Below are 21,519 nucleotides of genomic sequence, written 5' to 3'. Positions count from 1 at the left end.
CTGTGCTGTGCTTTCACTTTCACTTTACGGCCAGCAGTCAGTGCAGGAACCAGACGGCAAGGGACAGACAGCTGAATGTAAGTATGTACTGTTTGTTTTTTTACGCTGGTAACCAGGGTAAACATCGGGTTACTAAGCGCGGCCCTGCGCTTAGTTACCCGATGTTTACCCTGGTTACCGGGGACCTCGGGATCGTTGGTCGCTGGAGAGCTGTCTGTGTGACAGCTCTCCAGCGACCAAACAGCGACGCTGCAGCGATCCGGATCGTTGTCGGTATCGCTGCAGCGTCGCTAAGTGTGACGGTACCTTTAGTCACACTTCATTACAACTTGGCTCGGACAGTCACACTGAGATAATGGATACCAACTGTGCTCCAAAATTGATTTCATTAAAAAATAAAATAAAATTAAGTATAGGCTTATGCATCTTCAGAGTTCCATCTTTTTTTTTTATGCACAGTGCTTGCTGGGTTTGAACAAAAATTGTGAGTATTTGATTAGATAGATAGATAGATAGATAGATAGATAGATAGATAGATAGATAGAGATAGAAATACAGTGGGTATGGAAAGTATTCAGACCCCTATTTAATTTTTAACTCTTTGTTTCATTTTTGCCATTTGGTAAATTCAAAAAAGTTCATTTTTTTCACATTACTGTACACTAAAAAAAAAACAGAAATGTAGAAATTTTTGCAAATTTATTAAAAAAGAGAAACTGAAATATCACATGGTCATAAGTATTCAGCCCCTTTGCTCAGTATTGAGGAGAAGCCCCTTTTGAGCTAGTACAGCCATGAGTCTTCTTGGGAATGATGCAACAAGTTTTTCACCCCTGGATTTGGGGATCCTCGGCCATTCTTCCTTGCAGATCGTCTCCAGTTCCGTCAGGTTGGATGGTGAATGTTAGTGGACAGCCATTTTCAGGTCTCTCCAGAGATGCTCAATTAGGTTTAGGTCAGGGCTCTGGCTGGGCCAGTCAAGAATGGTCACAGAGTTGTTCTGAAGCCACTCCTTTGTTATTTTAGCTGTGTGCTTATTGCATTCATGTTTCCTTCAATGACAACCAGTTATCCTGTCCCTGCAGCCCCCATAGCATGATGCTGCCACCACCATGTTTCACTGTTGGGATTATATTGGGATAGGTGATGAGCGGTGCCTGGTTTTCTCCACAGACAGGGAGAACCACGCATAGTGGGATAGGGATGAGGGGACAATACATACCCGGCTTATACTCGAGTCAATAAGCTTACCCAGTTTTCCGTGGCAAAATTAGGTGCCTCAGCTTCTACTTGGGTCGGCTTATACTCGAGTATATATTTTAGATATGAAATAGATAGATAGGAGAGACAAATGTATTTATATAGATAGATAAATGTAATACAAAAAAATGGTAGCACTGCAAAATACAAAATTAGCAGTGATTTATTCACCCATTTGACTCTCAAATATGTCTGCGCCTTTCTCCAATGAGCCTTGCTCAGTTATATTTGGTAGATGAAACATTGCATGCCATTTAGGTGCATAAACCACTGCTATTTTTTACTATCGTACTTTGTGCTGCCATTATCTAGCGGGAGTATATAATGGCTGATTTGCAGTCGGTAACCTGAGGCTTGCACCTTGTTCACACTTTAAAGGGAACCTGTCATCAGGTTTTCTCTATACATCTCGTTACTACCGTATGCCCATGGAGATGGCTTAAAGGGGTGTTATATATACATTTGCCAGTGTGTGAATAAGGTTGATATTCATAGGTGGAGGGCAGCGTTACAAGGCAGAGAGAGGCCACTCAGCACGGTCTGGAGACCGCCATCAGACTGCTCGGCGCACCATAGAATGCAGTGCTGGATAACTTCAAAGCGTTTTCTTTTTTAAGGTATATGACCCTATCTGGTCCCATTAAAGGGAGTCTGTCAGGACAGAATGACTGTTCAAACCAAACATAGGCCAAAAAAGAAAGCAGCACTATACTTAAAGGAACTGTTCAAGCTAAGACCCACCACCCAGTGCTTCACAGTGGGGTCAATCATTTATATACACCGTCCCGCCTTCTTAGTTTCCATATATCGCCAACCTTCTCTGACTCTATGAAGCCAGAACTGTCAATCAGAGATGAAGGGGTGGAAACTGAATAAAGACAAGCAGGTGTGAAGGTGAATATACATGATTGGCCCCGCCATTAGTGACGGGTCTTAGCTTGAACAGTCCCTTTAAGTATGGTGCTACTTTCTTTTCTGGATATACTGATTGATAGATATTAGATAGATAATAAATTGTATATTACGGTACATGGATTGCATAGAACATTTGTTGGAGTGAAGCTCCTTTTCCAATAAAATGCTTCATTTAGGAAGGAAATGAACATATCACTGTATTTTCTAGCCCTTGAAGTCTTGTGTGTGCGTGAATTCCACCTGACAAGAACTTTCCTCCTTCTCTGCCCGGCTTGTGGCTTTAGGTTTTTGTTTTCATAGGCCGGTTCCTATAATTATAAAGAGCTGTGTGCTTCCATCCTTTTTCCAGTGACTTCTAGTCCTCGGATATGAGGCATTATTAGTAATTAACCGGTGTTTAACGAGATCTAAGAACGGAAAATCTCTTGTAAAACAGGTCCCATAAAGTCATCCTGTCTGGACGGTCATTTTTCCACATTGACTTCCTGTTATTTCCGCTCGGAGCGGTTGTGGTTCCTGTTTGCCTCGGCTCACCCGGCTTTTGGAGGAAGCAATATGGCTGCAGACTCCCATTCATGACTTGTGAAAGATTTACTCGTCCCTAGTCGTAGTATTATGCCTTTGCCGCTGACCTCCTCCCTGCGTCATGCAATGTTCAGGATATCAGCCTGTTTTTTGTTGGAAGCCCTTTGTTACCATTTTATAGCCTGTTTGTCCATTTAGACACGTGGTGACTGCTTGTGTTCCAGATATCTTGTGTTGTTTTTTTTTGTTTATAGGCTGAGCACCATGTTGTGATGATAAAACTCTGCTTCTACTCTTACATGAAATCTAATAAAATTAAAGTTGTCCATAAGATGAATTTCAGTGACATACCTACCATACGATTGTCGTGGTAGATGACGACCATCAATGATGTGATTCTCCCATACTATGATTCTACCATAACTGCTACCGAGTGTCACCACAGGGGGGAGCTCACTGCATACAGATTGTCCATCCTAGCTGCATAAAGACACATACAATTTAACTCCCCTACTGGTGAATTTTCACATGTAAAACGCCATGGAATAAATGGGGCTATAATAATATTAAATAATAATAATAATAATTACAAAATCTTCCAGCAGAAATTCTCTTGCTCAGTTGTCTCTTACCTTCTCACACTTCTTTGCTTAGAAACCGCATAACTCAGCAGGGGGCAGCAGTGAGCACAGTAGAGAAGGACTAAGGGAGTGTGAAAAATGGAAATGTTTTAAAAAAATAAATAAATTTGACAAAATCAATCTTCTCATTCAATTAAAGATTGTCTATTGCACAAATACTGCGAATATTAATAGTGACTAGAATAATTAGTTTGCACGTATTGACTACGTGTCACTCTTCGGTACTTACTGCTGTAATGAGAACGTTGCCGTTAATTATCTCTACTGGAAACATTTATTTTATTGTTAATATTAATTAAGTTTCCAATTGAATGAACCTAATAATATTGGTAAATATGAATGCAATACATTGTAGGGATTTGGCTAATAAGTGGCTGCTTTCTGCCTCGGTTAGGCTGTGTTCACACTATGTTTTTTCTGCATTTTTGTTGTTTATTTCCTGTTGATTATATAGCACCAACATATTCCACAGCGCAGTATAGACGTTGCTACTGTGTACATCAGATCCTGTCCAATGTGGATGTGGTTTAATAATTTCTTGTTTAACAAATAATATATGTTGCTTTAATTGTACAATGTATAGAATATTTCTCAAAACCTGGAATCTGGTTAGACAGGGGATTGTTATACTGATGTAGCAGAGCAGAATTTGTCTTACCTGTAGTCTTATGCTAAGATCAAAGAAGATGCATGGGGATATGACTACATGTTGTGCTACTATGCAAACCCAGCTCTGCTACACTGAGTCTGTGAAAAAAAGCTCCCGTAAATCGGATGAAACTCACCCATTCAAGGTCATGTGAGCGTGAAAAAAATTCAGATGCCAGGCGCTGACCTGCAGTACTTGAGAATGGCCACTACACAGTGATGGCGCTGTGCACTGTTTACATCTGGCCATCTCAGGAGCAGCAAACAGCTGTCACACAAAGGAAAGCTGTTCTTATTTTTGAAAAAAAAGTCTAAACAATAAAAAATGAATTTCTTCAGTTTTATTTTTATATTTTTTGTATGTATATATTCTATGTTATGCTTCTCCATCATAGATGGAAAATAAATATTTTCTAGAAACATAGGCTCTAGCGATGGAAGGATACAATTAAAGAAAATATATTTTTGATATTTAATCTGAGAGCAGCATGATGTAGGGTCAGAGACCCTGATTCTGGCATTGTGCCACTTACTAGTCTGTAAGGACTAGGTGTCACATGCCAGCCAGTCCAGCTAATCTGTGTAACCCTTCCCCCACCACTGATTGGCAGCTTGCTGACAATGTACACAAGAAGCAGCCAATCAGTGGTGTGGGTGGGGTTATACACAACTCCGAATTCCGAGCTCTTCTAGGTCTACAGCAGATAATACAGTCCTCAGATCTGTAGTTTTTTAGGTTTAACTGACTTAGTAACTGGTTCAAGGGCATTTAACATTTAGATGTAAAATCATGATGAGAAGATACTACACTATGGAAATGTCTCTCTGCAAGAAGCTTTAGAGGGTTGGTACGCCTTAGATACCAGTCACTAGAAGTATTTTTCGACTCAGAGCTATTCCTTCCAAAACCCTACCATATAGCACCAAGCTTGGATGTCCTCCTTCTAGAGAGAGGCAAAGAAACATAATCAGACACCAAATTTACCAAAGGGTCTAGCCGTGTAAAAATTCAAGATGTCTCATCTTTATGTCTCTAGATGTCTACTGGCAGGGAAAGTAAGGACCCTCCTATTCATAAGATGGTCGGACAACTTTCATCTAATGTATTTGGCTGCCTACAGAGATCTGGAGCAGATCTTGGGATATGATTGTGAGACTGATTGATAACCAGAGGTGTATCTATGTTTTCTGGTACCCAGGGCAAGAATTCAGTTTGGCGCCCCTCACCCCCAACCACCCCATTTGCACACTTAGTCACGTGCCGACGAGCTGTTCTTCCTAATTCAATGTTCAGTGAAAAACTGAGAGAAGCAGAAGAGAAGCTTGTAGTTACGTAACAGCGTAAGTATGAAAATCACATATGAATGATGACTGCTGGAACCAGCAAGCAGAGCTGAATCCTGACAGTAAGGATATTACGTGCTCTTAAGATTGGCTGCAGGGCTTCATTTTATAATTAAAGAGTGCGTCCAGGTTTGAGGTGAAAATCTGCAGTCACTACAGGTGGCTGCAGGCTTCTGAATTCTCACAGTGCATGCACCGCTCACTTTTAGGATCTCCCTTGCAGAGGTATGTGACTTATGACCATATTCCGACCAGACATGCCCGGCCTCACTCAATTCATTTTCATTGAATGAGACCACGCATGTCTAGTCAGCATGTGACCATATGTATGCAAATCACCAGCACCAGAGAATCCTGACAGCGTGCAATGTGAACTGTGGGATTTCAGAAGTCTACAGTCACCTAGAATGACTGCAGACTCTTCACAAAGTTGGACAACCCCTTTAATGCTCTTAACATAAATAAAAATGAGAATTAGTATCACAAAAAACATTTACATCTAGGTACCTTATGGATGACATTGTCTCTGGAGTCGTTCTCTTTGTTTTCTTCTTCATCTTGTCCAGACTCCATGAGTTTTCTCATCAACAGTCGTCTCTACAGACTTCCATCTTCTCCGGTCTTGTTCAGCACATCCCCCACCCGATACCCTGAAAGATAACAGTGTCATTATAATGCTCCCAAATACAAATATCTACCCTACACTGAGCCCCGGAATAAATAATTGCCCCTCACTATATTCCCAGCACAAAATATGACCCCATGCTGGCCCTCTTATGGTACATGCTTTCCACACTGCTCCCTCCTTTCCATACCGGCCCCTCTTCACACTGTCCTCTCACACTGAGTCCTCCCTATTGGGCCCAGTCTCTAACCTATGCCCCCTCATCACACCCCCCTTGGTATACTCTCACCTCCTGGCTGTGCCCTTACACTGTTGCCCCGTGCTACACCCCACACTACTCAGTCTCTATTCTGTGCCCACTCACACTTTTTCCCATACTGTCTCCTCTCTGTTTTCCCCTCCCTTCTCATATATTTATCCTCTCACTTTCCATACTGCCTCCTTAGACATCCCTCCAACTCCCCATGCTGTGTAGCCTCTATCCCATCACCACCATACTGTGTAATCATACATTTTCCCCTTGCTCCTCATACTGTGTCAGCACCCATACCACCATTCACCATAGTGTGTCTGCACCCTTCCCCCATACATGCCTCCCACCTCATACCTTCCTCACACATTGTGTCTTCAAATTTCTCTCGTTCCCCATATTGTGTCTGCACTCTGCACCTGTCACTTTCTTGCTCTCCAAATTTGTGTCCTGAAATCATACCCCCATTACAGGAAATCTCACCATCCCCATTACACTGAAAACCCCATCACAGTAAATCTCCCCACACAGTAAATACTTCCCCCCACACACAGTGAATACCCCCCCCACACACAGTAAATACTTCCCCCCCACACACAGTAAATACTTCCCCCCCCACACACAGTAAATACTTCCCCACACACACACAGTGAATACCCCCACACACAGTAAAAACCCCCCTCACACACAGTAAATACCCCACACACAGTGAATACCCCAACACACAGTAAATACTTCTCCCCACACACAGTAAATACTTCCCTCACACACACAGTGAATACCTCACACACACAGTAAATACCCCACACACAGTGAATACCCCCCACACAGTAAATACTTCCCCCCACACAGTAAATACTTCTCCCCCACACACAGTAAATACTTCCTCCACACACACAGTGAATACCCCCCACACACAGTAAGTACCCCCCCTCACACACAGTAAATATCCAATTCACACATACAGTAAATACCCCACCCAACACACAGTAAATACCACCCACACACCAAATACCCCCCCCTACACACTAAATACACCATTTCCCAGTAAACACCACCTAGCCACCCAGTAAATACCCCCCCTATCTTCGGTGTCTTCAGCTCCAGTAATGTGGAGCACATACCACCCCTCTTCTGTGCCGGCAAGTGACATCAGCATCATGATCACATGACATGATCACGCTGCTGATGTCGCTCTGACCAGGCAGTCAGAGCATCAATTGTACTCGCGTCTGTTAGATGTGAGTACTATTGAACACTGGGAGCCGGCGCGCTGCAGCTTCTCTGTGCTGGGTGTCCGCTTGACAGCCAGCTGAGACAACTGGTGACTCACAGTTTGGGGGTAGCAGAATGCAGGCGCCAGGGGGGGAGACACTTTGGACCACCGCATTAGGCGGCCCTACATGCCCCGGCTGCCCCCGTTGTAGATACGCCTCTGTTGATAACTATTAGGCCACGTTCACAAGGTCAGTATTTGGTCAGTATTTTACATCAGTATTTGTAGGCCAAAACCAGGAGAGGAACAATCAGAGGAAAAGTATAATAGAAACATATGCACCACTTCTGTATTTATCACCCACTACTGGTTTTGGCTTACAAATACTGATGTAAAATACTGACCAAATACTGAATGTGTGAATGTGGCCTTAGGTCTTATGCAAACAATGTTATTATGAATCATTGAAGAGATTCATAATAATGCATATAAGTCTGTCGGCTCATACTGTACATCCCTGTGCTTCCAATGTTGCACTGGAGCACAGAAATTACAATTAAATTTAAAAATATTTAAAATTAAAATATTATATGGCTCTGTTGCAAAATAATATGAGCCCTTCATGACAAGAAACTGAAACAACAACATAAGTAGCGATAATAAAGGTATGGATAATACTGCCATATATCGGATAACCTGCATAGTAGTACCAGATAGCAGTAAGCTGTCAATGTGTTATTCCCCGCAAAAATATATTGTGCCCGATTCATCCAGATGATTGATTTTCTCAATGGTCTTGAGGTGGCGTGATGGAGTCAGACGCTCCTGATTCATGAAGGGTTGCATGCCTCTTTATAAATCTGGAACGCCTGAAGAGTGGCATGTGCCTCCATGCGCTATGATAGAAATCTCCTATAGTCAGACACTTGGAGTGAGATTTCTGCCATACTGAATGCCATAGTTAGTCATAAATTAGACAATGGCATTTTGCCCCCACCGCACCCCCGTACTCCTACTTATGGACCTGTACTCTCCACCATAAACCTGTTGTCTCCACTATGTACCTGTACTCCTACTTATGGACCTTTACTCTCCACTATAAACCTGTTGTCTCCCCTATGTATCTGTACTCCTCCTTATGGACCTGTACTCTCTGCCATAAACCTGCTGTCTCCCCTATATACCTGCATTCCTCCTTACGGACCTGTACTCTCCACCATAAACCTGCCGTCTCCCCTATATACCTGTACTCCTACTTATGGACCTTTACTCTCTGCCATAAACCTGTTGTCTCCCCTATATACCTGTATTCCTCCTTACGGACCTGTACTCTCCACCATAAACCTGCCGTCTCCCCTATATACCTGTACTCACCCTTACAGACCTGTACTCTCCACCATAAACCTGCCATCTCCCCTATATACCTGTATTCCTCCTTACGGACCTGTACTCTCCGCCATAAACCTGCCGTCTCCCCTTTATACCTACATTTCCCCTTATGGACCTGTACTCTCCGCCATAAACCTGCCGTCTCCCCTTTATACCTGCATTTCCTTTTATGGACCTGTACTCTCCGCCATAAACCTGCCGTCTCCCCAATATACCTGTACTCACCCTTACGGACCTGTACTCTCCACCATAAACATGCTGTCTCCCCTATATACCTGTATTCCCCCTTATGGACCTGTACTCTCCGCCACAAACCTGCTGTCTCCCCTATATACCTGTACTCACCCTTACAGACCTGTACTCTCCACCATAAACATGCTGTCTCCCCTATATACCTGTATTCCCCCTTACGGACCTGTACTCTCCGCCACAAACCTGCTGTCTCCCCTATATACCTCTACTCACCCTTATGGACCTGTACTCTCCACCATAAACCGGCCATCTCCCCTTTATACCTGCATTCCCCCTTATGGACCAGTGCTCTCCACCATAAACCTGCTGTCTCCCCTTTATACCTGCATTCTCCCTTACGGACCTGTACTCTCCACCATAAACCTGCTGTCTCGCCTTTATACCTGCATTCCCCCTTATGGACCTGTACTCTGTCTCCACCATAAACCTGCCGTCTCCCCTATATACCTGTATTCCTCCTTAAGGACCTGTACTCTCCGCCATAAACATGCTGTCTCCCCTTTATACCTGTACTCCCCCTTATGGACCTGTACTCTCCACCATAAACCTGCTGTCTCCCCTTTATACCTACATTTCCCCCTTATGGACCTGTGCTCTCCACCATAAACCTGCCGTCTCCCCTATATACCTGTACTCACTCTTACGGACCTGTACTCTCCACCATAAACATGCTGTCTCCCCTATATACCTGTACTCACCTTTATGGACCTGTACTCTCCACCATAAACCTGCCGTCTCCCCTTTATACCTGCATTCCCCCTTATGGACCAGTGCTCTCCACCATAAACCTGCTGTCTCCCCTTTATACCTGCATTCCCCCTTATGGACCTGTACTCTGTCTCCACCATAAACCTGCCGTCTCCCCTATATACCTGTATTCCTCCTTACGGACCTGTACTCTCCACCATAAACCTGCTGTCTCCCCTTTATACCTGCATTCCCCCTTATGGACCTGTACTCTCCACCATAAACCTGCTGTCTCACCTTTATACCTGTATTCCTCCTTACAGACCTGTACTCTCCACCATAAACCTGCTGTCTCCCCTATATACCTGTATTCCTCCTTTTGGACCTGTACTCTCCACCATAAACCTGCTGTCTCCCCTATATACCTGTATTCCTCCTTACGGACCTGTACTCTCCACCATAAACCTGCTGTCTCCCCTTTATACCTGCATTCCCCCTTACGGACCTGTACTCTCCACCATAAACCTGCTGTCTCCCCTATATACCTGTATTACTCCTTACGGACCTGTACTCTCCACCATAAACCTGCTGTCTCCCCTTTATACCTGCATTCCCCCTTACGGACCTGTACTCTCCACCATAAACCTGCCGTCTCCCCTATATACCTGTATTCCTCCTTACGGACCTGTACTCTCCACCATAAACATGCTGTCTCCCCTTTATACCTGTACTCCCCCTTACGGACCTGTACTCTCCACCATAAACCTGCTGTCTCCCCTATATACCTGCATTCCCCCTTACAGACCTGTACTCTCCACCATAAACCTGCTGTCTCCCCTTTATACCTGTACTCACCCTTATGGACCTGTACTCTCCACCATAAACCTGCTGTCTCCCCTTTATACCTGTACTCACCCTTATGGACCTGTACTCTCCACCATAAACCTGCCGTCTCCCCTATATACCTGTATTCCTCCTTTCGGACCTGTACGCTCCACCATAAACCTGCTGTCTCCCCTTTATACCTGTACTCCCCCTTACGGACCTGTACTCTCTGCCATAAACCTGCTGTCTCCCCTATATACCTGTACTCACCCTTATGGACCTGTGCTCTCCACCATAAACCTGCCGTCTTCCCTTTATACCTGCATTCCCCCTTACAGACCTGTACTCTCCACCATAAACCTGCTGTCTCCCCTTTATACCTGTACTCCCCCTTACGGACCTGTACTCTCCACCATAAACCTGCTGTCTCCCCTATATACCTGCATTCCCCCTTACAGACCTGTACTCTCCACCATAAACCTGCTGTCTCCCCTTTATAACTGTACTCACCCTTATGGACTTGTGCTCTCCACCATAAACCTGCCGTCTCCCCTATATACCTGTACTCACCCTTATGGACCTGTACTCTCCACCATAAACCTGCTGTCTCCCCTTTATACCTGTACTCACCCTTATGGACCTGTACTCTCCACCATAAACCTGCCGTCTCCCCTATATACCTGTATTCCTCCTTACGGACCTGTACGCTCCACCATAAACCTGCTGTCTCCCCTTTATACCTGTACTCCCCCTTACGGACCTGTACTCTCCACTATAAACCTGCCGTCTCCCCTATATACCTGTACTCACCCTTATGGACCTGTACTCTCCACCATAAACCTGCTGTCTCCCCTATATACCTGTACTCACCCTTATGGACCTGTACTCTCCACCATAAACCTGCCGTCTCCCCTATATACCTGTACTCACCCTTACGGACCTGTACTCTCCACCATAAACCTGCCGTCTCCCCTATATACCTGTACTCCCCCTTACGGACCTGTACTCTCTGCCATAAACCTGCTGTCTCCCCTATATACCTGTACTCACCCTTATGGACCTGTGCTCTCCACCATAAACCTGCCGTCTCCCCTATATACCTGTACTCCCCCTTACGGACCTGTACTCTCCACCATAAACCTGCCGTCTCCCCTATATACCTGTACTCACCCTTATGGACCTGTACTCTCCACCATAAACCTGCTGTCTCCCCTATATACCTGTACTCACCCTTATGGACCTGTACTCTCCACCATAAACCTGCCGTCTCCCCTATATACCTGTACTCACCCTTACGGACCTGTACTCTCAGCCATAAACCTGCCGTCTCCCCTATATACCTGTACTCACCCTTATGGACCTGTACTCTCCACTATAAACCTGCCGTCTCCCCTATATACCTGTACTCACCCTTATGGACCTGTACTCTCCACCATAAACCTGCTGTCTCCCCTATATACCTGTACTCACCCTTATGGACCTGTACTCTCCACCATAAACCTGCCGTCTCCCATATATACCTGTACTCACCCTTACGGACCTGTACTCTCCACCATAAACCTGCTGTCTCCCCTATATACCTGTACTCACCCTTATGGACCTGTACTCTCCACCATAAACCTGCTGTATCCCCTATATACCTGTACTCACCCTTATGGACCTGTACTCTCCACCATAAACCTGCTGTCTCCCCTATATACCTGTACTCACCCTTATGGACCTGTACTCTCCACCATAAACCTGCTGTATCCCCTATATACCTGTACTCACCCTTATGGACCTGTACTCTCCACCATAAACCTGCTGTCTCCCCTATATACCTGTACTCACCCTTATGGACCTGTACTCTCCACCATAAACCTGCTGTATCCCCTATATACCTGTACTCACCCTTATGGACCTGTACTCTCCACCATAAACCTGCCGTCTCCCATATATACCTGTACTCACCCTTACGGACCTGTACTCTCCACCATAAACCTGCTGTCTCCCCTATATACCTGTACTCACCCTTATGGACCTGTACTCTCCACCATAAACCTGTTGTCTCCCTTGTAGACCTTTATGCTCCCCTATGTTTTCTCTATAAATGTAATTTCTGCTCAGATCTGTAATAATAATTTTTATAGTGTTGTGGGTTAATACTTTGTGTTTGCATGGAAAGATGAAAGGATCTGTAATTCAACCAGCAAGCAGTAAGATATACAGGAACATTTATTTCACATTTCCTTCCTTTGCAGACGCTGCGCTCTTCAGATAATATTTTTCAAAGGAAAGGCAAATACTAATATAGGTAAGTTCACATTTAGGAAAAAAAGTTCATAATTTGTTAACTGTTGTGAACAAAAGTTATTTACTTAAAGTGATGTCTGAATCTTGAATTTGTAAAATGGAAATCTTTAGTAAAACGACATTTGTCATGTTATACCATCAGCATTCCTTAAATCAACCTATACATTTAACATGTGGTGCACCCTATTCAATTAATGATACAAACCAACCCCTGAGACCTTAGTCAAAGGGATAGACCACCATTACAAATGCTATGCCACAATTAATATTTAAAACCACTTTTAGTTAGATATTTTCTAAAATAAAAAAATGACATACATATGAAACACCCGACCCTGAGGAAGCCACGGTGGGGCTCTGGACGTGCACTGTGTGTGTGGGATTTATTCTTCTTTAGTTCCAAATGTATCCCTGGATGCTGTGAACATATGATATGATTATAATATGATATTATGAACATATAATATGACTTATCACAAATATAGAGGGGCCAATCATGATGAACTGTGATCCTTGCAGATCAGGTGACTGAGTTCCTCATGGGGCGTGTTTTATACATATATGTCATTTTTTTATTTTGGAAAATTTCAAAATAAAAAGAGTTTTTAATTATTAATTTTGGCATAGTATTTGCACCGATGTCCTTTCCCTTTGACTAAGGTCTGAGGGGTTGATTTGTATCATCATTTGTCATATTATGCAGGCATTATTTATGAATGGAGAATATGGATAGTACTTGTAGTCATGGTAGTATTGTGCTTATGTGTACTAAGGATTCTTAAAGGATTATTCGCAATATTTAAAGTTATCATCTATGCTGGGTGTAGATAATACATCTAAGAAAAATGGATCTCCCACTGATCAAACTCTGAGCAGAGTCTGATTAGCATAATCGGACCATTTTTCTCAGATAGAGAACATACGGCCATCTGCACCTGCCCTGAGATTGGAAGTAGTTGCATATTTTTTGGAAAGACTTTAACCCCTTCCTGCGATCTGATGTCAATATTTGTCACATGTTGGATGAGTGTTTGGAGCAGGCTCAGGGACTGGGCCAGCTTGATACTCGGCAGGTGCCTGCTGCGTTATACAGCCAGAACCCTCTGCTGACAGTAGTGACTGGAGCTGGCTCCAATCGCTGTTGTTTTAACTCCTTGAATGCTATTTTCCAATACTGATAGTGGCATTTAAGTGGTACGATAGCAGGATGCCAGTGGGCACCCCCACTTTCTTGCTGTGCTTCAAATAATAATAATAATCTTTATTTTTATATAGCGCTAACATATTCCGCAGCGCTTTACAATTTTGCACACATTATCATCACTGTCCCCGATGGGGGCTCACAATCTAGAATCCCTATCAGTATGTCTTTGGAATGTGGGAGGAAACCGGAGTGCCCGGAGGAAACCCACACAAACACGGAGAGAACGTACAAACTCTTTGCAGATGTTGTCCAAGGTGGGATTAGAACCCAGGACCCCAGCGCTGCAAGGCTGCAGTGCTAACCACTGCGCCACCGTGCTGCCCATCAAGGAGATGGTAAAATTAAAAATCTACTGTAATGCTAATTAAATAAACAAAAAATAAAATATATAATCTGATCCAAAATATAAATCAAACGATCACAGGTTTAAGTCCCCTAGAAAATAAACAAAAATACATTTTGAAAAAGTTTAAAAAAATACAAAAAGATAGTATTTGAATAATCCAACCTTCTCCAGTAGAAGAAAATGTAAACAGTATAAAAATATTAAAGTACACATATTTGATTTCTCCACTTTCACAAAGCTGTGAACAATCAAACTATACATTTATTTAAGCCATAGAGAAAAAAAAGCAGCCCTCACATCAATAGAGAAATAAAATCGGAAGGGTTTCAGAAAATAGTGACACCAACCCCTTTTAAAAAAAAAAAAATATACATAAAAAAATAACTACGGTATATAAGTTTGATATCGCCGTAATTGAACTGACCCCAAGAATTGTGATGTTAGGTTATTTTTATCTGCACTCTGAACACTATTAAACTGTGAGGGATTTAGTTAACCATTTTGCTCCACTTGAAATTTTTTGCTTGTTTTTTCGTACATTATATCATAGAATGTTAGAGTTGAAAGGAGTCTCCAGGGTCATCGTGTCCAAACCTGCAGGATTCACTAAACCATGTCAGACAGATGTCTGCCCAGCCTCTGTTTGAAGACTTCCATTGAAGGAGAACTCACCACCTCTTGTGGCAGCCTGTTCCACTCATCGATCATCCTCACTGTCAAAAAGTTTTTTACAAATATCTAATCTGTATCTTCTCCCTTTCAGTTTAATCCCATTGCTTCTCAAGTTTCCATGTGCAAATGAGAATAATGATGATCCCTCTACACTGTGACATCCCTTCAGATATTTGTAGGCCACTATTAAGTCTCCTCTTAGCCTTCTTTTTTGCAACCTTAACATTCCCAGATCCTTTAACCGTTCCTCGTTGGACATACTTTGCAGTCCGCTCACCATCTTGGTAGCTCTTCTCTGAACTTGCTCCAATTTTTCAATGTCCTTTTTAAAATGTGGTGCCCAGAACCGGGCACATTAATCCAGAGAAGGTCTGACCAAGGTGAAGTAGAGAGGGATAGTTACTTCACGTGATCTAGACTTATGCTTCTCTTAATACATCCTAGAGCTGTATTTGCATTTTTTCTGCTGCATCACATTGTTGACTCATGTGCAGTCTGTGATCTATTAGTTTACCCAAGTCTTGTTCGTGCTGCTGCTTAGTTCTATTCCTCCCATTATGTAGATGTAATTTACATTTTTCTTGCCCAGATGTAGAAACTTGCATTTTTCCCTGTTAAATAACATTCTATATTAGTCGTTAAATGAATGGTGTCAATTAAAACTACAACTTGTCTGGCAAAAAGAAAGCCCAATCCCATATAGCTTAGTGCAAAAGCAAAAAATTGGGATCAGTGGGAAGTGGATAAATGATAGTAGCTACTTCAGAGTTTTCGGTTGTTACATTTTCAAAAGAGAATGTTTGTGCCTCCTAGAGAGAACTGCTGCCCTTTGATGTCTCAATGCAACTGAAACCATTGCACTTATCCACTTTGCTGCCTTTGTGGCTGAGTACCTCTTTGGAGTCAAAGTAAAGCTTATTTAACAGTTATGAAATACCTTCGCATATTCCTTTTGGGTGGACCGCACTATAGCTGCAGCATGAATTCTACCAGATCAGAGCAGATTACTGTTTCTGTTCTCATCGGGCTGCACCTTTCTATCCTCGTGGTCACTGTACATTTTAGACCTCATGCAGACATCTGTTTTTTTCCCATATGTGTGTGTCCTTATTTGTCATGGCTAGACTATGTACTCATTATAGTCTATGTGTCTGTTCACATGTCTGATTGGTCCCTCCCCCCCCAAAAGAAAAGGAATGGAGACATGTCCGTTTTTGATCTGTATCTTGAATCAAGATCACCCATACTAGCATGTGGAGCTGTAAAAATCATGGACAACATACGGATGCCATCTGTGGGCAAAGAGTGTGTTGCCTATTTTTTATATTGTAATCAATAGAATTTTTTTTGTAGCATATGAAAAAATACCCTGTGAAGCTCTGATGGTAAAAGTTTACATTAACCACACTGAGGAAAATCAGATCCAAAACACCAAGGAAAGTCAGATCCAAAAGACTGAAGAAAATTGGATCCAAAAGACTGAGAAAAATTGGATCCAAAACACTGAGGAAAATTGGATCCAAAACACTGAGGAAAATTGGATGTAAAACACTAAAGGAAATTGGATGTAAACCACTTAGGAAAATTGGATGTAAAACACTGAGGAAAATTGGATGCAAAACACTGAAGAGAATTGGATCTAAAACACTGCGGAAAATCGGATCCAAAACACTGAGGAAAATTGGATCCAAAACACTTAGGAAAATTGGATCTAAAACACTGAGGAAAATTGGATCTAAAACACTGAGGAAAATCGGATCCACAACACTGAGGAAAATTGGATGTAAAACACTGAGGAAAATTGGATCCAAAACACTGAGGAAAATTGGATCCGAAACAATGAGGGAAAATAGGATTTAAAACACTGAGGAAAAATGAATCTAAAATACTGAAGAAAATTGGATCTAAAACACTGAGGGAAATCGGATCCAAAACACTGAGGAAAATTGGATCCAAAACACTGAGGAAAATTGGATCCACAATACTGAGGAAAATTGGATCCAAAACACTGAGGAAAATTGGATCCAAAATACTGAGGAAAATCGGATCCAAAATACTGAGGAAAATTGGATCCAAAACACTGAGGAAAATTGGATCCACAATACTGAGGAAAATTGGATCCAAAGCACTGAGGAAAGTTGGATCCAAAATACTGTGAAAATCAGATCCAAAATACTGAGGAAAATTGGATCCAAAACACTGAGCAAAATCAGATCCAAAACACTAAGGAAAATCGAATCCAAAAGATCAATGACATCTGAATGAACTGGGCCTCATTCAAACGTCCATTTTGTCGTTGACTAGTGCTAGCCATTAGTGATGAGCGCGTGTACTCATTGCTCGGGTTTTCTTGAGCACGATCGGGTGGTCTCCGAGTATTTGTAACTGCTCGGAGATTTAGTTTTTGTTGACGCAGCTGAATGATTTACGGCTGCTAGCCAACCTGAGTACATGTGAGGGTTGCCTGGTTGCTAGGGAATCCCCACATGTATTCAAGCTGTCTATCAGCTGTAAATCATGCAGCTGAGGCAACGAAAACTAAATCTCTGAGCAGTCACAAATACTCGGAGACCACCCGAGCAACGAGTATACTCGCTCATCACTAATCTTAAGACCAAGTGCACACATTCAGTATTTGGTGAGTTTTTTACCTCAGTATTTCTAAGCCAAACTCAGGAGTGGAACAATCAGAGAAAAAATATAATAGAAACATATGTACTTCTGTGTTTATCACCCACTCCTGGTTTTGACTTAGAAATACTGATGTAAAATACTGACCAAATACACAACGTGTGAACGTGGCCTAAAACTTAGCGCCAGAATCAGTCAGTCTACATACTAAGCACTTTTCCCGCTGATTTGAGCAATCAGTGACTACGTTCCTACGATGAACTTTTGGTGAGTTTTTGATGTATATGGTCTATATTTGTCTTTTTAGAGTATTAAACAGCGAATCATTGTAGTATAATAGCGGAAAGTAACATTATTGGATGTTGAATTAGCAGGACTGTGAAGGATGACTCCATATTTCATGGTTCTTATGTCACTACACTGAACTCTCTACGTTCCCGCATTCTGCACTTTTGGAATCCTTTGAGGTCTGGACTTTGTTATGTGACTTCCAAATCCCACTAAGGGCTTATATATTCTGATTAACAGCCTGGATGTTATTGTATTGTTAAATTGCAGCAAATCATTGTCACCAAATAGAGGTGATTTATGCTGCTGTTCTTACACGATAAATCTAATCCTAACCTTCTTGCACTTATGAGCAGTATAACACTATGTTCACATTGAGCCTTTTTTTCTGAGATTTTTTCCTGCAGCCAAAACCTGCTCTCTTGGCAGTAAAAACAACTGCATTCAAAAAGTTCATTTCAGTATTTTTGACAATTGCTTTGCTGTTTTTTTTGGGGGGAGGGGTGAGGATTACATGCGTGCTTTGTTGATAAATAACGTTTTATTTTCACCGAAAACTTCTGCAAAAGTGTAGTGAAAAACGCTACTGTTTTTGGCAAAGTTTTTTCACTTTCTCCGGGTGAAAAAAATGCTGCAAAACCACTGCCATGCTGCAGATTTAATAAGCTAAGAAACGCTGCAGTTCCGAAATTCAGTTAGGAAAAGAAAAACACAAGCAGGTGTATAGGTTTGCATTAAAAAAGCAGCAAAAAAATAAAACAAAATGCTGCTTCTGAACATAGCCTGAGTGTATGTACACATGACATCTTTTAGAAGATGGCGTACCTGCAGTTTTGAAGTAGCAGATATTTCAGGAGGATGATGGTGGCATTACTCCTGAATCATCCTCTTTGGCACCTTTTTCGTTGTTTTTTTGCTTCTTTGATTTTTTTTTTTTAAATCTATATATAAGATAATGGTGCCTGAACAATAGTCAGGTCACGTTGCTGAGCCATTTCATGGCTTCCGAAGCTTGACAATAGATAAGAGATGACATATCATTTCAACATTTCTTACATTGATATTATTTTACATTTTTATTGACCATCTTTTCAGGCAGATTCTGGGAGGAATTCACTTGAAAAAGACATCAAATGCACATACCTTAGATTTGGATCTGTCATTAAATTCTACTATGCTGGCACCATTTAAAGGGAATCTGTCACTCCCCCAGGACATACTATATATAACCTATTAATATGGGCATACAGGTGATAGCATGGTAAAAACAGTCCTACCTGTATGCTCATATCAGCAATATTCTTGTGGAGGAAACCTCCTTTATTCTGCTATGGTAATGATTTCTTCCAGGCCCTGAGGCATGCGGTGTCTGGAAGAAAACTCTGCTTCCTGTCTTCATTATCATACCAGCCCCCTGTTATCAGCCTCACAGTGCTTTGTGGCGTGTAGTGGTGACCCCAGAATCCTGCGCCTGCGCTTGATGCTTCCGCCCTTCTATGGGGATCAGCTTCTTCCACGGAGACGCCGGCCAGTCACTGTAAGTGGGGAGAGCACCTTTTCACTCACTGGAGTGGAAGTAGCAGTGACTCGCCGGCGCCTGCGCAGAAGAACAAAGAAGCCAATGCCCATAAAAGAGCGTAAAAGTGATTGTACTATTGCATGACGCAGGCGCAGGATTTTGGGGCCATCACTACACATCACAAGGCACCGTGATGCAATATGGGAGGGGCTGGTATAATAGTGAAGACCGGAAGCAGAGTTTTCGTCCAGGCACCACACTCCCAAAAACCTGGAAGAGCTCATCACCATAACAGTATAAAAGAGGATTTCTTCACAAGAATAATGCTGATATGAGACATACAGGTAGGACTGCTTTTACCATTCTATCACCTGCATGCCCATATTCATAGGTTAAAAACGTTCCAGCGGGTGAAAGATTCCGTTTAATAGATCTGAAGTGAGAAGCTTTCTTGCCATATTTCGCAATAAAAAAATATACGTATGCTTTATTCCAACATGGTTAAAAATGACAATTCCAGTACATCCAAAAATGTATTTGTTTCCTACGCATTTCAGGCTCTTATTATTCCTGGATAAGGACTAAGTTTTAGTCTGAAATACGCAAGAAAACAAATACATTTTTAAATGTACAGGGAAAGTAATTTTTAACCATGTTGGAATAAAGTTTTTACATATTTTTAAAGTCCCAAATAAAGCTGGAAAGTGTCTTACTTCAGATTGTTGTTCCACAACGTTTGGCAGGAATGTTTTTTTTTCTGTGCCAAGAATCCTTGGAACCTTATCCAGGGTGAGCTGGTTCACACACATGTACTTACCATTTAATACCCAATGAGCCTGGGGTATTTACTTTGAAAATACATCTCAGAATTGCTTTATAACACTGATAATAAGATGAACATTTTATGAGACCATTCCCAGAAGGAATCATTTTAATAAAATACCGTCATTCTGCCATGGATTTTTTCCTTAATGTAAGTACACCATCCTCATCAGGCCTAAAATATCTATTTTTAATTTATAATATGTAGTTGAATTTCAACAGATTTATTATATAGGATGGTCTACAAGAATGTCTTCATTCAATAACAGCAAACATGGAACTTTAAGGGTACGTGCACACGGTCAGTAAACATACTTGCACAGAATCCAACCTGCAGCATCCAGATGTTACAGCATAGTGGATGGGATTTCAAGAGATCCCATGCCCACTATGTGTCCAGAGACTCCCGAGGCTCACCCGCGGAGACAGACATGAGGCGCGTCTTTCCAGTTGGCAGCATGTCTATTTATCTCATGGAGACCTGAGTCTCTGATAAATTTCACCCATATAATGTACTGGACGCGGTGATTCCACATGGTTCAATGAACCCATGCAGTTATCCCGGTTGCTTGTGCACCTTTTTCTACCACACTTTTTTTCCCTTCCACTCAACTTTTCATTAATATGGTTGGACATAATATGAATATGCACTCTGTGAACAGCCAGATTTTTTAGCAATGACCTTTTGTGTCTTACCCTCCTTATGGAGTGTGTCAATGACTGCCTTCTGGACATCTGTCATGTCTGCAGTCTTCCCCATGATTGTGGAGCCTACTGAAACAGGCAAAGGGACCATTTTAAACGCTTAGGTAGCCTTTGCCGGTGTTTTTTGTTAAGTATTCTAATTTACTGAGATAATGACTTTTGGGTTTTGATTGGCTGTAAGCCATAATCATCAACATTAACAGAAATAAACACTTGAAATAGATCACTCTGTTTGTAATGTGTCGACTCTAAATAATTTATGAGTTTCACTTTTTGTATTGAAGAACTGAAAGAAATTAACTTTTTGATGATCTTCTAACTTTGGGAGATGCATTATTAGTTTTTTTTACAGCATTTAGGCTTACACCACCACCACCACAAAACCTAAGCATCCAACATACAGCTGAGGAGTCCATCCCACCTGCATTGTGATACTTACCAGACCTCTGTGGATCTTCGCTCA

At 42.1% G+C, this 21,519-nt stretch overlaps 1 long non-coding RNA gene across 1 annotated transcript in view; it reads left to right on the top strand.

Annotated features, from left to right (window-relative positions):
- LOC138672685 (uncharacterized) overlaps window positions 1–21,519 on the top strand; it is a 758,018-nt gene that overhangs the window by 91,295 nt on the left and 645,204 nt on the right. Inside the window, exon 3 of the long non-coding RNA XR_011319764.1 lies at window positions 12,818–12,870. This is a non-coding gene — a long non-coding RNA (uncharacterized lncRNA). The remainder of the gene's footprint in view (window positions 1–12,817; window positions 12,871–21,519) is intronic.

Source organism: Ranitomeya imitator, chromosome 3, assembly GCF_032444005.1.
Source record: "Ranitomeya imitator isolate aRanImi1 chromosome 3, aRanImi1.pri, whole genome shotgun sequence".
Lineage (NCBI taxonomy): Eukaryota > Metazoa > Chordata > Amphibia > Anura > Dendrobatidae > Ranitomeya > Ranitomeya imitator.
Note: the sequence above shows the minus strand (reverse complement) of the source record. Positions and strands in the feature narration are given on the sequence as shown.